The sequence below is a fragment of the Hemibagrus wyckioides genome, linkage group LG02 (genome assembly GCF_019097595.1).
Source record: "Hemibagrus wyckioides isolate EC202008001 linkage group LG02, SWU_Hwy_1.0, whole genome shotgun sequence".
Taxonomy (NCBI): Eukaryota; Metazoa; Chordata; class Actinopteri; order Siluriformes; family Bagridae; genus Hemibagrus; species Hemibagrus wyckioides.
In genome coordinates this window covers 7,995,557-8,016,887 of record NC_080711.1, presented here as the reverse complement: position 1 = coordinate 8,016,887, position 21,331 = coordinate 7,995,557, and the positions used below count along the sequence as shown (strand labels likewise).

Genomic DNA, 21,331 nt, shown 5'->3' with positions numbered 1-21,331 from the left:
ATACTATGTCTATATTTTATCCCTAATCTGCTGTACAGTCTCTGCCTCATATTGTACTTGCTCTATTACAATAATTTTTTTTTTTTTTTTTACTAAAATCAAGGTCATGAGAGTCCTGGGACTAAAACTTAGCCGAACAAGTAGACATAGCAGGTTTAAAAACTCCAATACTAGTCATTTTTAATTAAAAATCAGTGTGATATATGTGAGATTCTGCGTATTGACATTGCCACCTACACACAAGTATATTTTTATACATGGTTTTATTTTTGCCTACTCAAAGCACATTAATACTACACCTACATCAATTAAAATGTATGCACAGTGTCTTTAGACGTGCAAAGACGTGCAAAGTGTGGGCAAAATTTAATTAGTTCTAAATTAGTTTTATTCGTTGAATCCATTTACACAAATAAGTGAGGCTGCTGGAGAGAGATGGAAGGTCCTGCCATGGATTACAATGGTGTTGTTAATAATGATTTAAAGTGTATGGACAATATCCTTTATCTTATGGGTTATATCCACTGACACATTAACCATAACACAAATCAAGCAGGGGGCACCCGGAGTTGAACCAGGGACCACTTGATCTGCAGTCAAATGCTCTACCACTGAGCTATACCCCCACAGGCAAGTAAGTGCAACTGAGAACAGGTCTGTTTTAAAATAAAATAAAGGGTCAAACCCTGACAGTGAAGTAGTATCCAACAGACACATTTTGTCAAAATGTACACTATGTAGTGTGCAAGGTGTAGAATTAGGAGTTAGGAAAGGCTTAAGTCTCTCGAGGCTTCCATACTATTCTCATTAGCTGGTCATTGACTCACTGAGAATAGTTGGCTTCCAATGTCAATAAATCTCTTTCAGGGTAAATGTCCGTGTGCAGTTACATCAAATAGCCTTTAGTTTGTGGACACCTGACCATCATATCCTTTCATCCTCCCTCACATCCTTCAGTTGTCTAGGATGTTGGGGTTAGAGCACAAGGTCAGCGAGGATACACCGTCCCTGGAGCAGAGAGAGGCAGGTTAAGGGCCTTGTTTAAGGGCCCAACACTGGCAGTTTTCAGTGTTGGGGCTTAAACTCTAACCTTTTAAGCAACATCCTAAAGCCTTAACCATTTGACCCAACACTGCTCTATAAAATATAAACTGCTCTCTATATGATTCTTTAATAATTCTTGCATATGATTTTGTGGGAACTTCTACAGCAGATGTAAACCCAGATAGCAACCAAACATACTGACCTACAAGTGTCTTTGCACTTGATTTCTGATTAAATTGGAAAGTCAATGATTTTTGGATCAATATAGCTTCAGCCAGGCATTTTTTAAAAACACAAAACTCCGAAAATATGCAAGCATTTTAATGTCTTCTCACAAAGCACATCAACTCGGAAAAATACTAACAGTATGTTTGACAACTAAAAAGGGCTTCTGTTGTGCAATGATTAAAATCATGCAGAGGTTTGATTAATGTTCTTATTAAACACAATGGAAAAATTTTGGGGTGACTTTGACTTGACATTGGCATGTTTATTGGAGATCAGAGAAAAATGACCATACTGGTTTGAGCTGACAGAAAGACTACTCAAGAATAACTAATAATAAAAATAGGCACTCTTTACAACTGTGGTGAGCAGAAAAGCAACTCAAACTCACAACACCTCCAACTTTGAGGTGGATAGGATACAGGGAGAAGACCACATCGGGTTCCTCTCCTGTCAGAACGAGAACAGGAATCTTAGGCTATATTGAGCAACAAAACTGGAACAGTTGAAGATTGAGTGTATTAATGTGCTCATAATAATAATATTGTTTACATAGTTTGCATTGTTCACTGGATCAGAAATACCTGTGCTTTACGGCAGGCTGAACATCCCCTGAGTGTTGATTATTTTCCTTAGAACAGCATGCAGTGGAATTTTTTTATTCCTCACTAATGAGATGTGTTGCTTGATTTGTTCTCTAGTGTTTTATGCTTTTAAAATTGTCATGGACGTGTCATACCGCATCAATCTCTGCAAACGAAAAGATATGTATTCCTGATATAAATGGTAGGGCACACACACACACACACACCATACCCACAGCACCACACCAACATTCACAATCCATGGAGTGAAGTAAACGAGCAGATGGGTGCTGTTTTTTTTTAGTTCCATTTCCGTGTCAAAGCCCACGGCCCACTGACGTCTCAACCAGCCCACACGCTCACGGTTCCCATCTTGCAAGAATCTTGGAATCTCCAATAAAGGAAGTAAACACAGGGTGAGCCTGTAAATCTTCCTTCGATACAGCTCTTTGACACACAGTATGACGGACAGCAACGTGCTCTAATAAAGTAAACAACCTTCTAGCGCTGAGGCTTCAGGTAGTTTGATTTGTTTGCTGTCAGCCTTGAAATGCCTTGCGAAAAGATATAAATAAATAAAAATGTGAACACCCCACTTTCAAATAGAGTGGAAATGTGAAACGGAGTCTCTTTATTCCATCTGACTTTAAGCCAGCTCTGTAGCCTTCTTTATAAATATGAAATAGGTTTAAGAGAACCCTTAACACTTAATACTGATGATAAAATAGCTCCAAAACAAGATCGTATAAAGCGGCTCATGGAGTCTGGCAGGATCGTAAAAAGGAAGTGGTGCTTTGCCAGTACTACGTCCTCCACTGGAATGATTAAAAACGGCATTTGTTATGTCACGCTAAAAGGTCCACAGGGATATTTTCTTTCTGCTAACGGACTCTTTGACAATCCTGCTATTCAGTGATGGAAACTGGGCTTATGAAACATGGACTTGCACTTTTAATTACTCACACCTTGTAAAAGATCTCTGTTTTGTTTTGCTTTTTCCTCTATAGAAATGAATGTGGCCTTTGCGTGAAAGGCTAATTCATGGAACCTCTCCATTGTGCCTAATTACATTATTTTAGATGATAAAGACAAATCAGAATGAAGACGTGAGATGAGAACCTCCATCGGCTTTCCATGATTTAACTCTCAGGGGAAATTTCAGACCTCATTGACAAAAGAGGAAAATTTTTTTCTCAATTTTCATTTCTCCATCTCTGTGTTTTAATGCTCCTGGTGTACCTTACAAAGAGAGAGAGAGAGAGAGAGAGAGAGACAGAAAATTCATTTAGAAATATAGCTCTTAAAAATTGTTTCCTGGCCCATATTCCTGCTCTTTATTTGCTGCTTTCATGTTACACTTGCTTCCTAGATCATCTGAGAGCTGAGTATTCACATTAAACATGCATCCAGGAGCCAGAATTGACTATTTCTGCTCGGAAGAATTACATAAGTTCAACTAATAAAAAAATATTACAAATTATTAATAAAATAAAATTATTTTATTATTATTAATAATAAAAAAACATGTATTATGATAAATTATTTAATATTTGAGCCTATAAAAAATCTAGCAATATCTCTAAACACTTTCTTTCATAACTTCGCTAAGCTTCGCTATCCTCTGTGGTATACTCTGTCTTTATGGACTGTGAGCCTGGATGTGTGAAGCTTCGAAGCTTTTAAAAGGAAACATCTGTTCTGCCGAATCAGAGAACTGGTTACGATCCAGTGAGGTTCAGTGAGTGAAGTGTGCTGCAGTGCTGCATGAGAGTGTAGGAGCTCTTCACTAGCAGGAAAAAACAAACACAGCCTACAGAACCCACGATGTTTATCACATAATAACGGTGTGGCTTTAGTTAATGAGTGTGCGCTTAGCTAACAATAAAGGGTTAAAATAACTCACAACAGAGTGTTATCGTAGCTAATAATGGTGCTATTTAAAACAGGATGTTAGCTGACAACAGAGTTACCATAACTAATAATAGGGTGTTAACTAACAATAGCATGTTACGATATCTAATATTAGTGTGTTAGCTAACAATGTTCTGTTATTATAGGGAAGTGGTAGCTCAGTGAGTTCAAATCCCAGGACATAAGGGCATCTGCCAAATGCTGTAAATGTAAAATTATAGCTAATAATGCAGAGTCTTGCCACAACTAAAAACTTGAGTGCTATGTATGACAGTGCTAGCTCATTGGTTAATATGTTGGACTTCTAATCAGAATAACTGTATGAATTTGATAAATGCAATTCGTTCTGGATAATGGTATCTGCCAAATGTCATAAATGCAAATGTAATCGTAGCTAACAACAACATTAACTTAGCTAACAATAAAGTGTTAGCATAGCAAACAATAGAGTGCACCTAAGCTAATGATAATATTTTATAACAATAGCAATTTATTTGAGTGTTACCTTAGCTAATAATAGAATGTTAATTTAAAAAAAGGGGGTGAAACCGTTGCTAACTATAGTGTTATCTCTATTAATAATATGTTTTACAGAAGGTAACAGTAGCGATCTTTTTGCTAAAAATAACATCCGCAGAAGTTAACACTGAAAGCTAGCTAGGTGTTTATTATTAATACAGTTTTTTACCTTGTTTGTGATAAGTTAGGGAGACATTTTAGAATTCTGTAACATTTTATTTACTATCTGTACAGAGAGGATTGCTCTTCACCCTTGCTAACACTAGCTAATTTTATCTTTAAATAAACCTTCATGTGAACACGTCCTCAGTTTCCACAGGCGAATCGGAAATACTACAAAGTTCTCCCTTAGCGCTTTACTTTATTTCTTTCTGTTGCCTGGCGAAAGTATATTTTACTTGGCTGACTTTGAAAAGAACTTTCTGGAATAAAATTACAAATATGCTAACCATGTTAGGCTTAATAGGTATTGTCATTCCTGGCAAAAAAATGAAAAAAAGGAAAAACAAACTTTTTGAAATCTTATTAAGCTTATTTGCAGCAAATAGTCCATGCAGGAAGACTCCATTTTGTATGAGGCAAAAATGTTTTTGTTCTATTTGCTGACTGTAGCTCATTTGTTGACTAGCTTAAACAAACAAACTCACCAACCCCCCCATTCATATGTTCATATGCATCACATTCTCAGACAGCCATAATGTACCTCCACCTTATCTTATGTCCCTTCCTCAAACTGCAAGTACAATTAAGTTAATGTTTCCATCTTCACTGAATATAGCATTCGTAATTTAATGTTTGCACTGGTTCACTTTTTATACAAAATTTTACTGCACTATTACACATTTCCTCTTGCTTATATGTTTCTTTCCATTTTTATGTTTAAATTTTAATTTTAGCGCACCAATACACCAAGGCAAATTTCTTGTAAAACCCACAGTCAATGATTCTGATTTTCTAGTCACTGCAGCTTTCTCCTATGTTTTTTTGTATCTGTTTTCTATTCTTTGAAACTGTGTTTCTCTTGCAGATGTTTCCCTCTTCTGATGCCTGAAACATGTCCCCTCTTAAGAAATTATGTTCTCATTTTTTTATAGCACATGTTCAAGTGTGTGATACAACAAATAACATAACAGCTCAGAAATAGCGTCTCTAGGTAGGCACAGTTCCTGAAAGCCCTGCATATTAGTTAATTACAACGAGGCTTGAGGTGAATATTTATAGTGTGTTGCTGTTGATTGAATCCTGGCTCACTGCACCACTATTCATCTTCCTTCTCTTCTGTTGGTGGAGCTGTAAAAGCAACCGCTGCAAAATCCAAGATTAGCTTTACAAACCCAGAGAATGCTGAACAAGGAAAAATGGCTTTCTATATATAGCAACAGAGAATGAGAGAGACAGAGAGAGAGAGAGAGAGAGAGAGCAGTGAGTGAGTGAGTGAAAGAGAGAGAGAGAGAGAGAGATTATTATGAGCTGTGAAATCTGTTAAACTAGCTAGCTAATTTCCTCACGCTATTCCACAACATTTGTCATGTTTTATAAGGAACCAAACTACTTCGGCGTGTGATTCTTCCTCAGGACTGATGCACTGTGGGGCGTGGAGGCTAAATGTGTCCTCTGACCTTCAACTCAGAGTTCAGAGTAATGTCAAGTCAACAGCTCTAAGCATAGTAGTTGAGTGCTAGGTCAGCTTTTCCTTTAAACCATGGGCATGTTTGTTTGTTTGTTTGCTTGTTTTTGTCTTTCTTTTTTTTTTGGATAGCACCTAAAATACCCCCCAAAATACTGCCATTCTATTATTCATTTTATTATAGAGAATGTACAATAAACTAGCTTAATGTACATATGACACATGGTCTTAATTAAAAATTCATTCAGTTACAATTGTTCAATCAATTATCTCTTCATCCAGCAGTATGCAAATTAAATACAAATGACACTCCTTTCAGATTTATGATTTATTTTTATTCTTTACAGCCCACATTTCCTGCCCCAGATTTTTCAGACTTGAAAATCTGGCAGGAGTTTAAAGCCTGTGGTCTAGACATTACTACTTGTACACTTTTACCCAAGGAAAAAAAGTAGAATTTATAATATAATCTGCATGATGTGGTGATGTTTGTATAGTTAGTATATCAGTATTTTATGATTACTGGCTCAGGAACATTTAGTCTAAAACTGTGTATATAAGGAAAGGCAACATAAAAGTCAAACATATTCCAGAGCACAATTTACAGAAAATTAACTTCTAAATAACTTGGAAATACTAGCTATACTCCAAGCTTGAAATTTTACCTAGACATTAAATGATGTGTACAAGGTAACTCCTGAAATATGGAGCAGATATTAGCTTAAACGTCATTCTATAACATGTTGGGAAAAATGTTAGAAAAAAAGTATATGCATCCTTATCTTTCTGCTTTCACCCGCTGCCTTGTGAAGACAGTTTATCTGCATTTATTCTGCTGTGCTACAGGAGCCATTTCTAATATACACATATTTCTAATCCGTGGAGAAATAGCATTGCTCTAATAATAGAGATAATCTTTAACGATAAAGATGTCTTCCTGTCAGATTTCATACTTCGTTTTTACAGAGCGCAACAAAAGTCTAGCCTTAGCAATACAACCGGTACATACCTATACCTCCAAGTCCTAGCTAGTCTTTATTCCAGATGTCATGTGTTCCATGGTAACATCTGGAGACAAGGTAATCACAGACTACAAAAAAAAAAAAATCATTTGTCTGGAATCATTTATCCTCGCCAGGGGCGAAAACACTTAAAAACGCATCAATCGTTCTGTGGTACCATCAGAAACACTGCTTCCTCATTTGGAGAATGATCTCTTGTCATTTTACAATTTGTCACGGTTGAAGGCGTGAGTCTATTATTTCAGGGAAAAGTTTGCAAGACCGCATGCTAGCGGGGTTTTTTGTTTGCAGAAACTTTTAGCAGACTGTTACAGTTTTATCTGCTTGTCTCAATGATTTTACCAAACCTCATTAAGATTCATTAGAAAAGCTCTAGAAATAAGTTGCAGGTAATTTCCTTGTCATTAAATCAAGTCTTAATAGCTTTTAAAGTCTCTTAACTGCTTCTAATAGTTGGAACGATCCTGTGACAGACCTTCTTTATAAGGCATAATATTCATTCAACAGCAAGGTCTGACTTCGAACCTAAAAGCAAACTAAACTGGCCACATTATTTCATTAGATTTCATAAAAAATTAAGTTGGAGTGTATGCTTCAGCTACGAAATGTGGGTCTAACCTTAATCATTTATAATGTTTCCTTTATTTTGGCTTGGGTCTTACAAATTTGAAAAAAGCTGGATTAGTTACTTGATTTTTAGATGCTAGGAGGCACAATGAAGATTTTTTAGAGTTGATTTTGAATGCAGGGTCAGTTTCACTTTACTTGATTTAATTCCCTTATAATCATAAGTGTAAAGTTTGTCACTTAGGTATTATTGAGGGGGTTTACTAGTAATTGTTAAAGACATGAAATATTGGTAAGGAGACATGATGGCTTCAGTGTTCTCACAATGCCTAGCTCTCCGGTTTGACCCTGAGATCCAGGCTACTGTCCTTGCAGAGTTACTCATGCATGGTCTCCTAAGGTTTGTGCAGGTTTTTGTCAGGGTTCTCAAGTTTCCTCTCATCTCCCAAACACCCATTAGGTGGATTAGTTATTCTAAATTGCCCGTGTGTGTCCTCAGTTTTGTGCAGGTTTTTTTGCAGGGTTCTCAAAATTCCTTCCAACTCCTGACCAGACCATTAGATGGATTTGTTATTCTAAAGTTGCTTCGGTGTGTCCTCAGGATTGTGCAGGTTTGGTCAGGGTTCTTAAGTTTCCTTCTACCTCCCAAGTAGAACATTAGGTGGATTAGTTATTCTAAGTTGCCACTGGATGTGAATGTGTGCAAAGCTTAAAGCTGTATCCTGTCACAGATGTGTTTCCACATGACACCCAGTATTCCCAGGATTAGCTCCAGATCCACCTCGACGCTGACCAGGATAAAGCAATAACTTCAGATGAATCAATGAAATCACATTTTTGTTCATCTTTTTTTTTAAGTCTACACTTTTATTTATCTAAATATTCTCCACACAGGTGGACCTTTACTTTTCCTCCAGGCATGGCAATAATTATTTATGAGGAATAGTAGCTCTAACAACTGAAGACACAGAAGGAGTGCAACCTTAAATAATAAATAAATAAAATCATTTTACTGAAGGGTCTCTGAATTAGACCTTGATATGTAGCATATTCATAAGTATCAATCATTTAGGAAGTACTGTACTGCTACTTGATTTACATCAAGTCAGTGAGGACATATTTAGCGACATTAGATGTTTATATAGAATTATGACCAAGAAAAACATGTTACGTTACTCCTACATTTACATTAGTTTATGTGAGTGCAAAAGTAAAAGGCTTTGGGGACAACATCATGAATTTTATACCATCTGAAAGCTGGGGCTCCGACAACCAAAATTTTGGTGGAGACAGAATTTTCCTTTTTGTTTCAGCTGTGAAAGGAATAAACATTGAGCAAAATGTAATGTCCAAACAATTCCAAATAGTAAACAAACAGGCTCATTTTGGATCATTTTCACTCTGTTCAGTGAATATTTTTTCACGCAAATGTTTCTATCTTCAAAGTTAATGCTGATATCAAACCCATTTCTGCTCTCTAAGATGCCCCAAGTGCTTTTTCATAAGCAGCTAAAAATTTGAAGGCGTTTTTATTCAACCACTAAAATTCTGTGTAAGGTTATCCAACAGAGAGGAAAACGCACCTCACACTGAAAGCCAACAGAGTCCCGACTCATTTTATATCAGACTTGCAGCCATAAAATAATCCATTTGTTTATATTGATTGAAAACGTCCGATACATCGATTTGTGTACTCGTAAAAAGGGTTAAAAGCATTTCACCAGTACTGAAATCCATGACACCAGGGACGTATGTCAGGTTTTATTTCCAATTTTAATTATTGTCCTGTAATTATCAGGCTATGACTGTGTCTTCAGCTAATAAAGTTTACAACAACACATAAAAGAAAATGGAAATGAAGACCAAAATAGTAAATATTAAAAGAAATTTACGGTGATATTTATCCTGTAATCAATGTTTGGATCAATCTTAATGACTGTTTCGGAAATTTCACCCCTGATATTTTTTTAAATACAGCAACTAGAACATTACCTACATCTTATCCAGCACGGGGAAGTCTAATCGAAATTCTAACTACATCCTTTAGCGTAAAACAGGAAACAAAAAATTCTGAATTCTACTTACTGAATAAAAAAAAGCAGGATTTTTTCCTTTCTTCCTCCATACAATCCCATTAGCTGAGAGCCTCACTATGCAACTAAAAGGATTAAAAAAAACCTGGCAGGCTGTACATATGTGTACTCTAATATCATTTCCTGGAGGTATTCATAGCATTTGTAGCAACATTAGAAAAAAAATTTCAACATTTCAAGAAAAAAATGCTCATAGTTAAAGTTCTTAAAATGGATGTAATCTTACCGAGTTGTACATAAATGTAAATACTGTATTCTTACTTAACGTGTTCTTTTACCCTTTAGCCATAACATATTATTTGACGAACATCAAAACAAGAGCTTCATGAAGGCTAGCTGGAGTTATATTTATTAAAATAATCTAGAAAGACTTTCTTTGAGGAAGGAAAAGCCATTTAATTGAGAAAAAAAAAAAACATTTTCAAAACTTAATGTCAAAATTACAACCTAGCTGCTAAATGCCTGATAAATACAGTACCATTTAAAACTAGCAGTTTGCACTTATTGTAATATATTATAAGCAAAGCTTGATTTAATAGTATTTTAAATGGTTTAAATATTGAAGCTAATAGTGATTTACTAGTAGAAGAAATAAAATGTTCAGATGAGAAACATTTGATTTAAACTATATGTTTTCTCTGTAAAACAGAACATTATCCCAAAAGGCTTGTCTCACTTTTATCAACTACACCTTGCTGTTCCTCTTAGCCAGCAGTAGTTTTTACCTTACAGCTCTCCCATGAATACTGTTTTTTGCCCAGTCTCTTTCACACGTTGGACTCATGAGCGCTGACCTTACCTGAGCTGAACGAGGCCTGCAGCTCCTTAGATGTTCATCATGATTGTTTGGAGTCTTCTGGGAAGACTCAGCTGTTCCACGTTTTCTCCATTTGAAGATAATGGCTCTCACTGTGCTTCGCTGGAGTCCCAGAAACTTTTAATGGCTCAGGTTCCAGACTGATTTACAGACAGATATAACTTTCTTTCTCAGTTCTAGTGAGAAAGTGTTCCACTTCATGTTGCTAAAAAAGGTTCGCATTGATTTAAGTGCTGTATAGATTGAACAAGGCTGGCACTAATCAAGCCTGGGCGTGTGTAGTCTAATTAAACCCAATTATCAGTTACATTTAGGTAATTACTTTATTGAGCAGTAAGATTACAATTACTTGTTCACACAGAGCCAGATGAGGTTGGATATTTTTTTTTATAATACTTATACAGTGAATATAATACGTTTATATTTATATTATATCATAAAAATATGACGTTTCTCATTAATGCTTGACTTTATTGCTTAAACTAAACTTCATTCAAATTTAAAACAAATTTCTAATTACTAGTGTGAATTATATAGCGTGAGCATTATCGATGCACATAGTAGCCTATTAGCATAAATGAATTACATTATGAAATCTCGCCACTGATGGGAATTACACTACAATGAACAAAAAAATCTCTGAATTGTTTTAAACTTGTGTATCGATTCCATTTCTTTGAATTGAGTTACACTAACACAGTTCATTATCATACATCGAAGACAAATTAATCATGTATATTTCAAAGCTCTGAATAAAATCGCACTCTGCGCTCTCACCTGACCTGAGGATCGATCCCGGGTCCCTGGCTCTCTTCACATAAATACTATATACACTACCCGTCAAAAGTTTGGACACACCTTCTAATTCCATGGTCTTTCCTGATGTTTATTTCTTTCTACATTGTAAAACAATGCTGAAGGCGGCTGAAATACACAATAATGTCCTTTGAACAGTTGATATTGAGATATGTCTGCTACTGATGCTCTGTAAATCCTTCATAACGGCTCTAATCTGAGGTGCTGTTAATTGGTGATTTCTGAGGCTGGTCACTCTAAATGAACTTCTCCTCTGCAGCAGAGGTAAATTTTGGTCTTGCTTTACTGGGATGGTCTTCATGTGGTCCAGTTTCATCCTGGTGCTTGATGGGTTTTGCAAATGCACTTGACAATACTGTTCTTGCAAGAACTATTCCAGAACACCTGACCTTCGTGTCTTAAAATAACAACTGACTGTGTTTTGTTGTCATTACATATGGATTACTTAAGTCCATGTGTGTCATTTCATAGTTTTGAAATCTCCAGTATTGTTCTAGAATGTAGAAAATAAATCCCTAAACAAAAAACATTGAATTAGAAGGTGTGTCCAAACCTTTGACTGGTAGTGTATAAGACATAGCAATTAAAAACTCTTAAATTTACATTAAGTTTAATAAGATCAATGAAATCACATTTTGATGAGAAACTTTATTATTTGTATCTTAATTTCACGTAATGTTTTCTTGAATTTGATCGATTTTTTTTAGCGTGTAGTATTAAAAACACATTTCAGACAAAAATACATTATCAAATCATGTTGGATGTATGAAAACAAATTGTGTTCATGTAATTCGATCAAATATCTGACTCCCTGATCAGTGCTGTGATTACTGAACTTTAGAGCTGATTGAGACGCAGCCTTTAATACCCGTGTTCGTTAAACGTTATAGTGGATCAGGTACAAACAGTCACGTGAGCTGTGAGGCGAGTGTTGTGATCAGGTGAGGTGCATCTGTGACAGACAAGCTCAATAAATCTAATCATACGACATGAAAAAGCACAAAATATATGCATGATGTGGCCAACTTCTTTTTAATTATTTATTTTAGAAAATAAAGAAGCGGTAAACTTCTTCAAATAGAAGCGCAGTAGTGTTTGATAATGTCGATAATCAAAGTCTGTATGGTTCTGCCAGTTCCACTTATAGAAGGAGCACCAGAAAAGTCTACTTTTATTTTTCATGTTTGTTGTGTTTGGAGTCAATGCATAAGAGTCCATGCAGAGTTTCGATGCAAACAGTCAAACCAATGGATCAATGCCAGCAGCCACAGCGAGGGTCAGCTCCATGTAAAAGGTTCCTTAAGTCAATTAATCGAAAGCTACAATCAGGGCATCCATCTCAAATTCAAATTCAAATTCAAATTCAAATTCAAATTCAAATTCAAATTCAAATTCAAATTTTATTAGTCACATACATAATCGTACACAGTATGATATGCAGTGAAATGCTTACACGACTGTTATGACCCTAGGAAAAGGAAAAGGAATAAGGACAGAACAAAAGACAAGGATAAAATCTAAAAATAAAATCTAAAAATATGAAATATAAAAAATAAGAATATGAATTATACTAAAATATGAAATATAAAATATAAAAACAAGTTCACAGCAAGCAAAAAAAATAGAATAGAATAAAAATAGAATAAAATAGAATAAATATAAATAAAGTAGGGTATGTATATATGTATATAGAATATGTATATAAAATAAGATAGAATATGTATACAGGAAGTGTAAAATACAACAACTGTGATGCAAAATTATATAAAATTATATAAAGTGAATAGTGTGTAGTGCAATAGTGTCCAAGGTGCAGACAGCAGCAGTACAAAATTTTGCAAAATTATATAAAGTGAAGTGTGTAGTGTGCAATAGTGTCCAAGGTGCAGACAGCAGCAGTACGGGGTGGTCACGAAGTGGAATGAGGTGATGAGAGCAGTGGTTTTGTCCATCTTTAAAGTGCAGATGTGCAAAAGTCCTCTATGTATGTAAACGAGAGCAGACTGTGCAACATGTATGTTTATGTGTTGTATTGTGTGCACAGTCCTGTAATGTGTAGTGTCCAGTGTGGTTGGTTGGAGTTCCAACACGTGTGTAGGAGCATAGTAGGTCTAATCAGTTGAGTCCTATGTGAGGTTCTGATTGAGAGACCGTATAGCCTGTGGGAAGAAGCTTCTCCTCAGTCTCTCAGTGTTGGCCTTCAGGGAGCGGAGGCACTTCCCTGACCTCAACAGAGAGAAAAGTCCATTGTTGGGATGGCTGAGGTCCTTCACGATCTTCCTGGCCTTGGTCCAGCACCACTTGTTGTAGATCGAGTGCAGGTCAGGGAGCTCGGTACAGATGATGCGCTCAGCTGATCGCACCACCCTCTGAAGAGCTCGTCTGTCCTGCATGGTGCTGTTCCCGAACCAGGTGGTGATGTTTCCCATCAGGATGCTCTCTATGGTGCAGGAATAAAAGTTCCTTAGCACCTTAGCAGGCAGTCTAAAGTCTCTCAAGTGTCTGAGGTGGAAGAGATGCTGCTGGGCCTTCTTCACCACGGTGTTGATGTGACAGGACCATGACTGGTCCTGCGTGATGTGAACACTGAGGTATCTCAAGCTGTCCACTCTCTCCACTGGGCTGCTGTTGATCACAGGGGTCTGGTAGTTCCTCTCCTGCTTTCTGCTGAAGTCCACTATCAGCTCCTTAGTCTTGCGGACGTTAAGGTGGAGGGTGTTCCTCCGGCACCAGTCCTCCAGAGTCTTAATCTCCTCCAGGTAGGCCATCTAATTGTTGTCGGAGATCAATCCGACCACAACGGTGTCTTCAGCAAACTTGATAATGTTGGTGGAGTTGGTAGTGGCCATGCAGTCATATGTGTACAAAGAGTACAGCAGGGGGCTCAGAACACAACCCTGGGGGACTCCAGTGCTGAGGGTGAGTGAGGCTGAGACATGTCTGCCCATCCTTGCTGCCTGTGGCCTGCCAGTTAGGAAATTAGAGATCCACTGACAAAGAGATGGGCTGAGTCCCAAGTGCTCCAGCTTGGTGGTGAGTGTGGAGGGGATTATAGTGTTAAACACTGAACTGTAGTCAACAAACAGCATTCTAACATAATTCCCCTTTCTAGTGTCCAGGTGAGTGAGTGATGTGTGATCTTCAGACTTTGTTGACATTCTACATATTCAATGCTACCATATGATAATGTAAAATATTTGTAATGTTTTTAACAGTAGTAAAACAGGTAGTAGTATTCTGTATGTGGTGCATACTGATTAGCATCCAAACTAGATTGTAGCTTAATTAAAGCAGATGTGAGAGACAGTACTGTGGCTAGGGTCGAGAGGTGTGTGTGTGTTTGTGTGTGTGTGTGTCAGAGAGAGAGAGAGAGAGAAAGAGAGAGAGAGAGAGAGTTCACTCCTTTGATGGTTTCAGAGCGATGTCAGCTGATGGAGGAGAGATCATTAAATTGCTGTCGGTGAGAGATCTAGTGCACCTCCATTATAGCTGTGTGTGCAATAAAGTGCATAAAATAAGAGAAATGTAGGTCATTAGAATTCATAAAAAGTGCTGGAATATCAGTGTTGTAGTTTTTTTTATAAATACCTGCATATGCACTCAGCTAATGTGTGGTCTTTAGAGTACACTGAAATACTGAGTACAGTAGGACCTTGATTCACGAACACAATTCGTTCCTAAACTTTGTTCGTGTTCCAAAATGTTCGTGACCTAAAGTTAATTTCCCCATAAGGTTTAATGGGAATACGATTAGTTTGTTCATGACCCCTCCGAACCATTATAAATTACGTATTTTATGTTTTATTTTACACAGATAATATTAAACAAAGTGCAACCTTAATATATCTAATAATATAATTTATAATAGTAAACTAAAACTATAAAAACATTTAAAAAGTGAACACTTACGTTGGCTGACACAACTTCTGGCTTGACAGACGAGAGAAGAGGAGGGTGGGTGGGGAGGAGGTTATTGCGCAGAGGGAGAGCCCTCCGTATCCAGGTCGGGGAAATCTCGTTCCGGAGATTCATCTCTTCTGGGTTTTTTTTTGCACTTTTAATCACAATCTTATCCAATGTCTGTTGCCTTTTCCTTCCTAGCATAACTGTTCTAAAATGATTCATTAAATTTCCATTGACCATGTTCACGATCCTGTTCGTAACAATTTTGTTTGTATGGTACAACTCAAGGAAACAATGGACATCACTCCACTTTTCTGTTGCGGATTTAATTAACTCACTGCTGGCATCTGTAACTTCCTCCCCATCCTCCTCTTCGTCATATGATTGCTCCTGAGCCAGCTCCTTCTGCTGCTCTTTGTGGAGTTGAACAAGTTCGTCCGCGGTCAAATCCTCTGCATATTCAGCGACCAGTTCTTCAACATCTTCCTCGTTGACTTCCAGACCCATATTGTTGCCCATGGACACAATTTCTTGCACAACCTCTGCATCGAAGCCCTCAAAGTCACGGTCAGTTACGCACTCAGCCCAAAGTTTCCGCCACGCAGAATTTAAGGTGCGGTACCAGACCTCATTCCATGTGTTGTCAGTGAGGGTTATGCAGTGAAAAATATTAAAGTGCTTCTTCCAAAATTCTTTCAGAGTTAATTGTGTATCTTCAGTCACACGGAAGCATCTACTGAAGAGCGCCTTGGTGTATAATTTCTTAAAATTACAAACTTGACTTGTTGGTCCATGGGCTGCAGAATAGGGGTCGTGTTTGGTGGGAGAAACTTTCAATGCTGTCAGCCAAGTAGGGAGGGTGTGCCAGGGCATTGTCCATGACCAGAAGGCACCGCTCGGGCAGCTGGTTCTCGCTTAGGTACTGCCTCACGGTCGGTGCAAACACTTTGTCCAGCCATTCCATAAACAAGTTCCGTGTCACCCATGCCTTTATATTGGCCCTCCACATTACAGGCAGTCTGGCCTTATTCACGTTGTGTTGCTTAAAGGCACGGGGGTTGTTTGAATGGTAGATGAGTAGTGGCTTTAGTTTCAAGTCGCCACTTGTGTTCGCACATAACAAAAGCATAAGTCTGTCCTTCATGGGCTTGTGGCCCGGCAGCATCTTCTTCCAGAAGAGGCCCGTTTCATCACAATTGAAAACTTGCTGCGGGACGTATCCTTTGGCCTCCACGTACTCGGCAAACTCGGTCACGTATGCCTCGGCAGCAGCCTTGTCTGCGCTAGCAGCCTCACCATGCCTAAGTACAAAATGGATGCCAGTTCTCCTCCTGAAGTTGTCGAACCACCCTTTACTAGCCTTAAACTCCTCAGGCGTGGCACTAGTAGAGGGGGTTTCCTTCAGCAAACTCTGATGAACTTTCCAAGCTTTCTCGCAGATGATCGGCTCGTTGATGCTATCACCTGCCATCTGTTTCTCGTTTACCCACTTCAAAAGGATTTTTTCTACCTCTTCGAGCGTTTGGGATCTCATCTTATTAAGTACAGTCACGCCCTTTGCAACATTAGCCTCTTTAATGCCTCCGTGTTTTTCAAAAATCGTTGACTTGGCCATCTTGTAGTCGGTCGCGAGGTCGGTCACACGAATACCACACTCATACTTTTCTATAATTTCTTTCTTTATTTCAATGGTTATCTACTTCTGCATCTTTTTCTCACCATCACTCTTCACTTTCTTAGGGGCCATTATGAAAAAAAATCACAAGTTTGCACACAAAAAAGCACAAAGAGTTAGAAGCGAATGAACGCATGTCTACTCAAGTTCGAAATCAAAACAGACTAAGCGTGGGTGGAAGTGCGTGGGAAGTGCGTGGGAGATGTACAGTACCCTAGAATAACAAGATGGCGGCCCCCATAGAGGCTCGGATGCACCCACATGAGATGAGCGATTGCCGACATTTTTCAAATTTTGGCCATCGGACCATGTTCATGAATCAAAAATTAGTTCGTGAATCAAACAGCATTTTTATATATATATTTTTTTGTGAATCAATTTGTTCGTGGGTTAATGTGTTCGTGAATCAATGTCCTACTGTATACTATAGTGTAAGGTACAATAATGCATTAAATAGAACACTACATAACTAATAGTCATAAAATATGACACAAAAATAGTCAACAGCCTATAGCAGGACATCACAAAGCCCCTTTTAGACCTCAGCACTTTGGCAATGCTAACAATTTTTCATATCATACTTTTCATTCTTTTATAGTTTTATGTAATGTTATACTATAGCAGGAGTATAAGCTAAAACCACAGCTTATCATGTTACAAAATACGAAAATACATGTAACGAAATACAAAATTCTCCATGCTGAAGGCTTTCCCATGTCATTTCCAAGGTCACAGGGAGTCTGGAGTATGTTCCAAGGGACTCAGGGTACGCATGGGATGCCCTGGACTGGGTGCTAACTCTTCTCAAGACACAACTGTGTGCACACACTCACACCTATTCACAATTTAGAGAATTCAGAGATGACAATCTGCCTACAAAAGTCTTTGGACTGGGGAAGGAAAATAGAATACCCAGAGGAAACCTCCAAAGCACTAGGAGAGTAAGCAAACACCCACACCCACACAGGGCAGAGTCAAACCGCCAACCCTGGACGTGCAAGACAAACATGCTAACCTCTAAACCACCATGCCTCTAGTCCTATCACAGAAAATTTTACCTTATTGTTACAAAACACTGACACAGGAGACTCCTTAAATAAATAAATAAATAAATAAATCTCCTTTAAGAAAACTAAACCATATAAAAATCTCACTGTGTAGGTTGTTGCCATAGAATTGATAACTTTTAACTTGATAAGCTGGAGCTGCTGTCCAAGCTGCTGTTATTGAAAATTAATTAACCTTCAGACCAATCAGACTGGAGCATTCAGGACTACTGTGGTAAGAAAAATGCATAATGTATGTCTTTACTAAAAAATGGGTAATGGATAAAAAAGTCTAGTGCATGTTAGTACATATCAGTAGCCTGGTGACTCACACTATCATAACAGTCAGCTGTCCGGATTTAGTAAACACTTTAAGTAACTTTAATGCTAGAGCTGTTCATTGCAGTGGGGCATAAAACAAGTGCACATTTTGCTACAGTGTCATGAAAGTGGGCTATGATCGGATTCTGCTATTAGAGTCACTTACAGCTCAAGTGTCAGCACAAGAGGTCACTTACACCGTTCCTGTAAACTAGCATTATAATCAAGCGATAATTTTTACTACAGTTTGTGGACAACCGAGGATGACTCACTGGCAACAAAAACCACAAAAACACCCGTCCTCCGTTGAGGGCCTTGTCACGACAAAACTAGTCTTCAAATGTTAATCAATTTCAAATAGCATTTAAGTGAACACAATGCCTCCCTCGTACAGACGGAAGGGATCAAAGACATCGGAAACGAAAAAACCTCTCATCACGTAAGCAGATGCAAATGGCCTTCGTGTCCTTCGTCCAAAACAAGGTTCATTTAAAAATAAAATGAATAACGTTATACTAAAAAACAAATGCTAACACCGAAGGAACAGCTTGGAAAAATGGCCCTTCACGAACGTGGGTCTCAGAGCATGAGCAGATCTAAATATAACAGCTTTTAATGGATGCATGAAAGGCTGGGAATGTGAGAAAGGCGTTACATTTTGTTTTATTTTTAATAGTGTCATCTTTCTATATTTGTGCAAAAGTAGTGAGCCAAGCAAAATCTTCATCAGTCATCAATCAGCAACAGATGAGAGCAGTTTTAAATTTCTACCTTGTTGTAACGTTCATATTGTCAGGAAGTGGACAAAAAAAATCTGCTTTTATTAAACCAAACACAATGGCTTAGAAATAATTACAATCATTAAGCAGGACAAGGGCAAACAAGCATAAATTAGACAGTTAAATCTTTAAATAGTGAGCAGGTGGAGGTCAGAACGGGTAAATAACAACAGTTTGAATTTCTCACACATGTGACGCTAAAGAAAGACTATAAAAGTAGAAATAACACGGCGGTCCTGTTCACACCAGGTATTAATATCCAGCTCTAGGGATCTGATCACGAGTAGACAGCCAAGATGTATATAGCTATTCACACCAGGCTTTACGAATGCGTCTCCTGTGACTGCTTGCATTCAGATTTCATTTATTACAACAGTCTTCTGCTGCATTAGTTTTCAGGCTGAAATATCTGAACGTTTCTATTTTATATCCATGTAGAGATTGCTTTAAACGTGTGGTAAGAAACCTCTACAACAGTAGATGAGATGGAAAATGAAGCTTTCATGCTTCCAGCTGTTTCAGACACACTAGAGATAATTTAGATAGTGTAGTTGTTATCACTGGATATCAGTTTGACACAAGACTTACAGCAATTACGTATTCTTCAGCTAGTGTGATGACTCGTGACGATTTATTGGGACTTTTTTGCTGTTGAGGATACAATGAGATGATTTTGCATTCATACATCAGCTGTCATTTGGTGGTGACTCAAGTGGTTAAGGCTGTGGGTTGTTGATCAGAGGATCAGGGTTTAAGCCCCAGCACCACCAAGCTCCGTTGCTGGGCAATTGAGCAAGGCCCTTAACCCTCTCTGCTCCAAGGGGCAGTGTATCATAGCTGCCCCTGCACTCTGACCTCAACTTCCTCAGCTGGGATATGCAAAGAAAAGAATTCCACTGTGCTGTAATGTAAGTGTGGTGATAATTAAGGTTTCATGCCCTCATGCATCCCAGACCACCATCAAATGTGGATTCAGTGATTGGATGTAGAAATACTTTATGTATAATGTACTTAGTTCCTAGTTCTGTGTTGTTATATGTAGCATATATGGTTGAAATGACAATAAAAGCTTCTTGACTCAACTTGGATCACAATGAACCTTTGAGACACATTTGATTCTGTTCATACTTCATACTGTTCATCACTTATTAGCTGATCATACAGGACACACATCACTGTGCACCTTCTATTACAACTTCTTATTTCTATTCATTTTTTTAACTTCTTAATTGAATTTTATTTATTTATTTATTTATTTATTTATTTAATTTATTTTATTTTAAACTTCTTAATTTTATTTTATTTTATTTTATTTATTTATTTATTTATTTATTTAACTGCACAGTCTAAGAGGAACAGGAATTTGATACATACCATATGCCCCTGCTGTGGAAGCACTGACGCACACTGATCAGTGGACACATCTGGCATCACAGCTGGAAACCTGTTTTCTTTCACTGTAGCATCTAATTCAGGAGCCAATCACTGCATATTGAATGAGCTTTTAATTTGTTCCTAATTGTCCCACATGTCCCTCATGCAGGTGTGCAGGTCGACTCAGATCACACAGCACACTCTCCGGTTTTGTTGGGTAGAACCAGGGATTTTACATAACTAAAATCACCCCAAAATAATAATTATATTATTATTCTCATAAACTTAATAAAGATTTGGGTTTTTTGTAAAGAAGCTGCTGAACCTTATCATTTGATTTCACCAAGATTTTCATTCTGTGCTCTGTTTCCCTTTTTGTCATATGGATTGCAATGCAATTAAACCTTAAAATCTTAATGAATAAATTGTTACGTGTTAAATAAGTAAGTCTTATATAAATAATTAAGCCTAATTAAGTCTGATAAGGTCTGATTCATAACACAATGTACAATGTATTAGTAAAAATTGAAAATTGAAAAAAGTGAAAATTTGAGTGAAAAAAAAATATATATATATAGTAATAAGTGGAGGCTTCTGCCCAGCCCATATGTTTTTGTAAGTTCATATATATATATATATATATATATATATATATATATATATATATATATATATATATATATATATATATATATATATATGAACTTACAAAAACATATGGGCTGGGCAGAAGCCTCCACTTGCCCAGTGGGCTATGAGCAAATGAATGACACCTTCATCCACCTCTTTAGAGTAATACTACTGCGAACAATCAATCAGAAGCTGGGGGAAGATGATGACACTTCATTCAAGAGCATTGTCCATTACATTGTTCAGTTAGAGTACAGGTTTTATCATCAAGGTGAGAGGTTTTGTCTTTGAACACGGACACAACGTGTAATTGATGCAAATGTCTACTCTTGTGGTTTTTCACAGAGAAAAACACACAAAAATGGATTAGATCCATCA

The 21,331-nt window shown here is 37.4% G+C and overlaps 1 non-coding gene across 1 annotated transcript; it reads right to left on the bottom strand.

Annotated features, from left to right (window-relative positions):
- Positions 1-554: 554 nt before the first annotated feature.
- trnac-gca (transfer RNA cysteine (anticodon GCA)) lies at positions 555-626 on the bottom strand. The gene has a single exon. It is a non-coding gene; the product is annotated as a tRNA-Cys (tRNA).
- Positions 627-21,331: the final 20,705 nt, after the last annotated feature.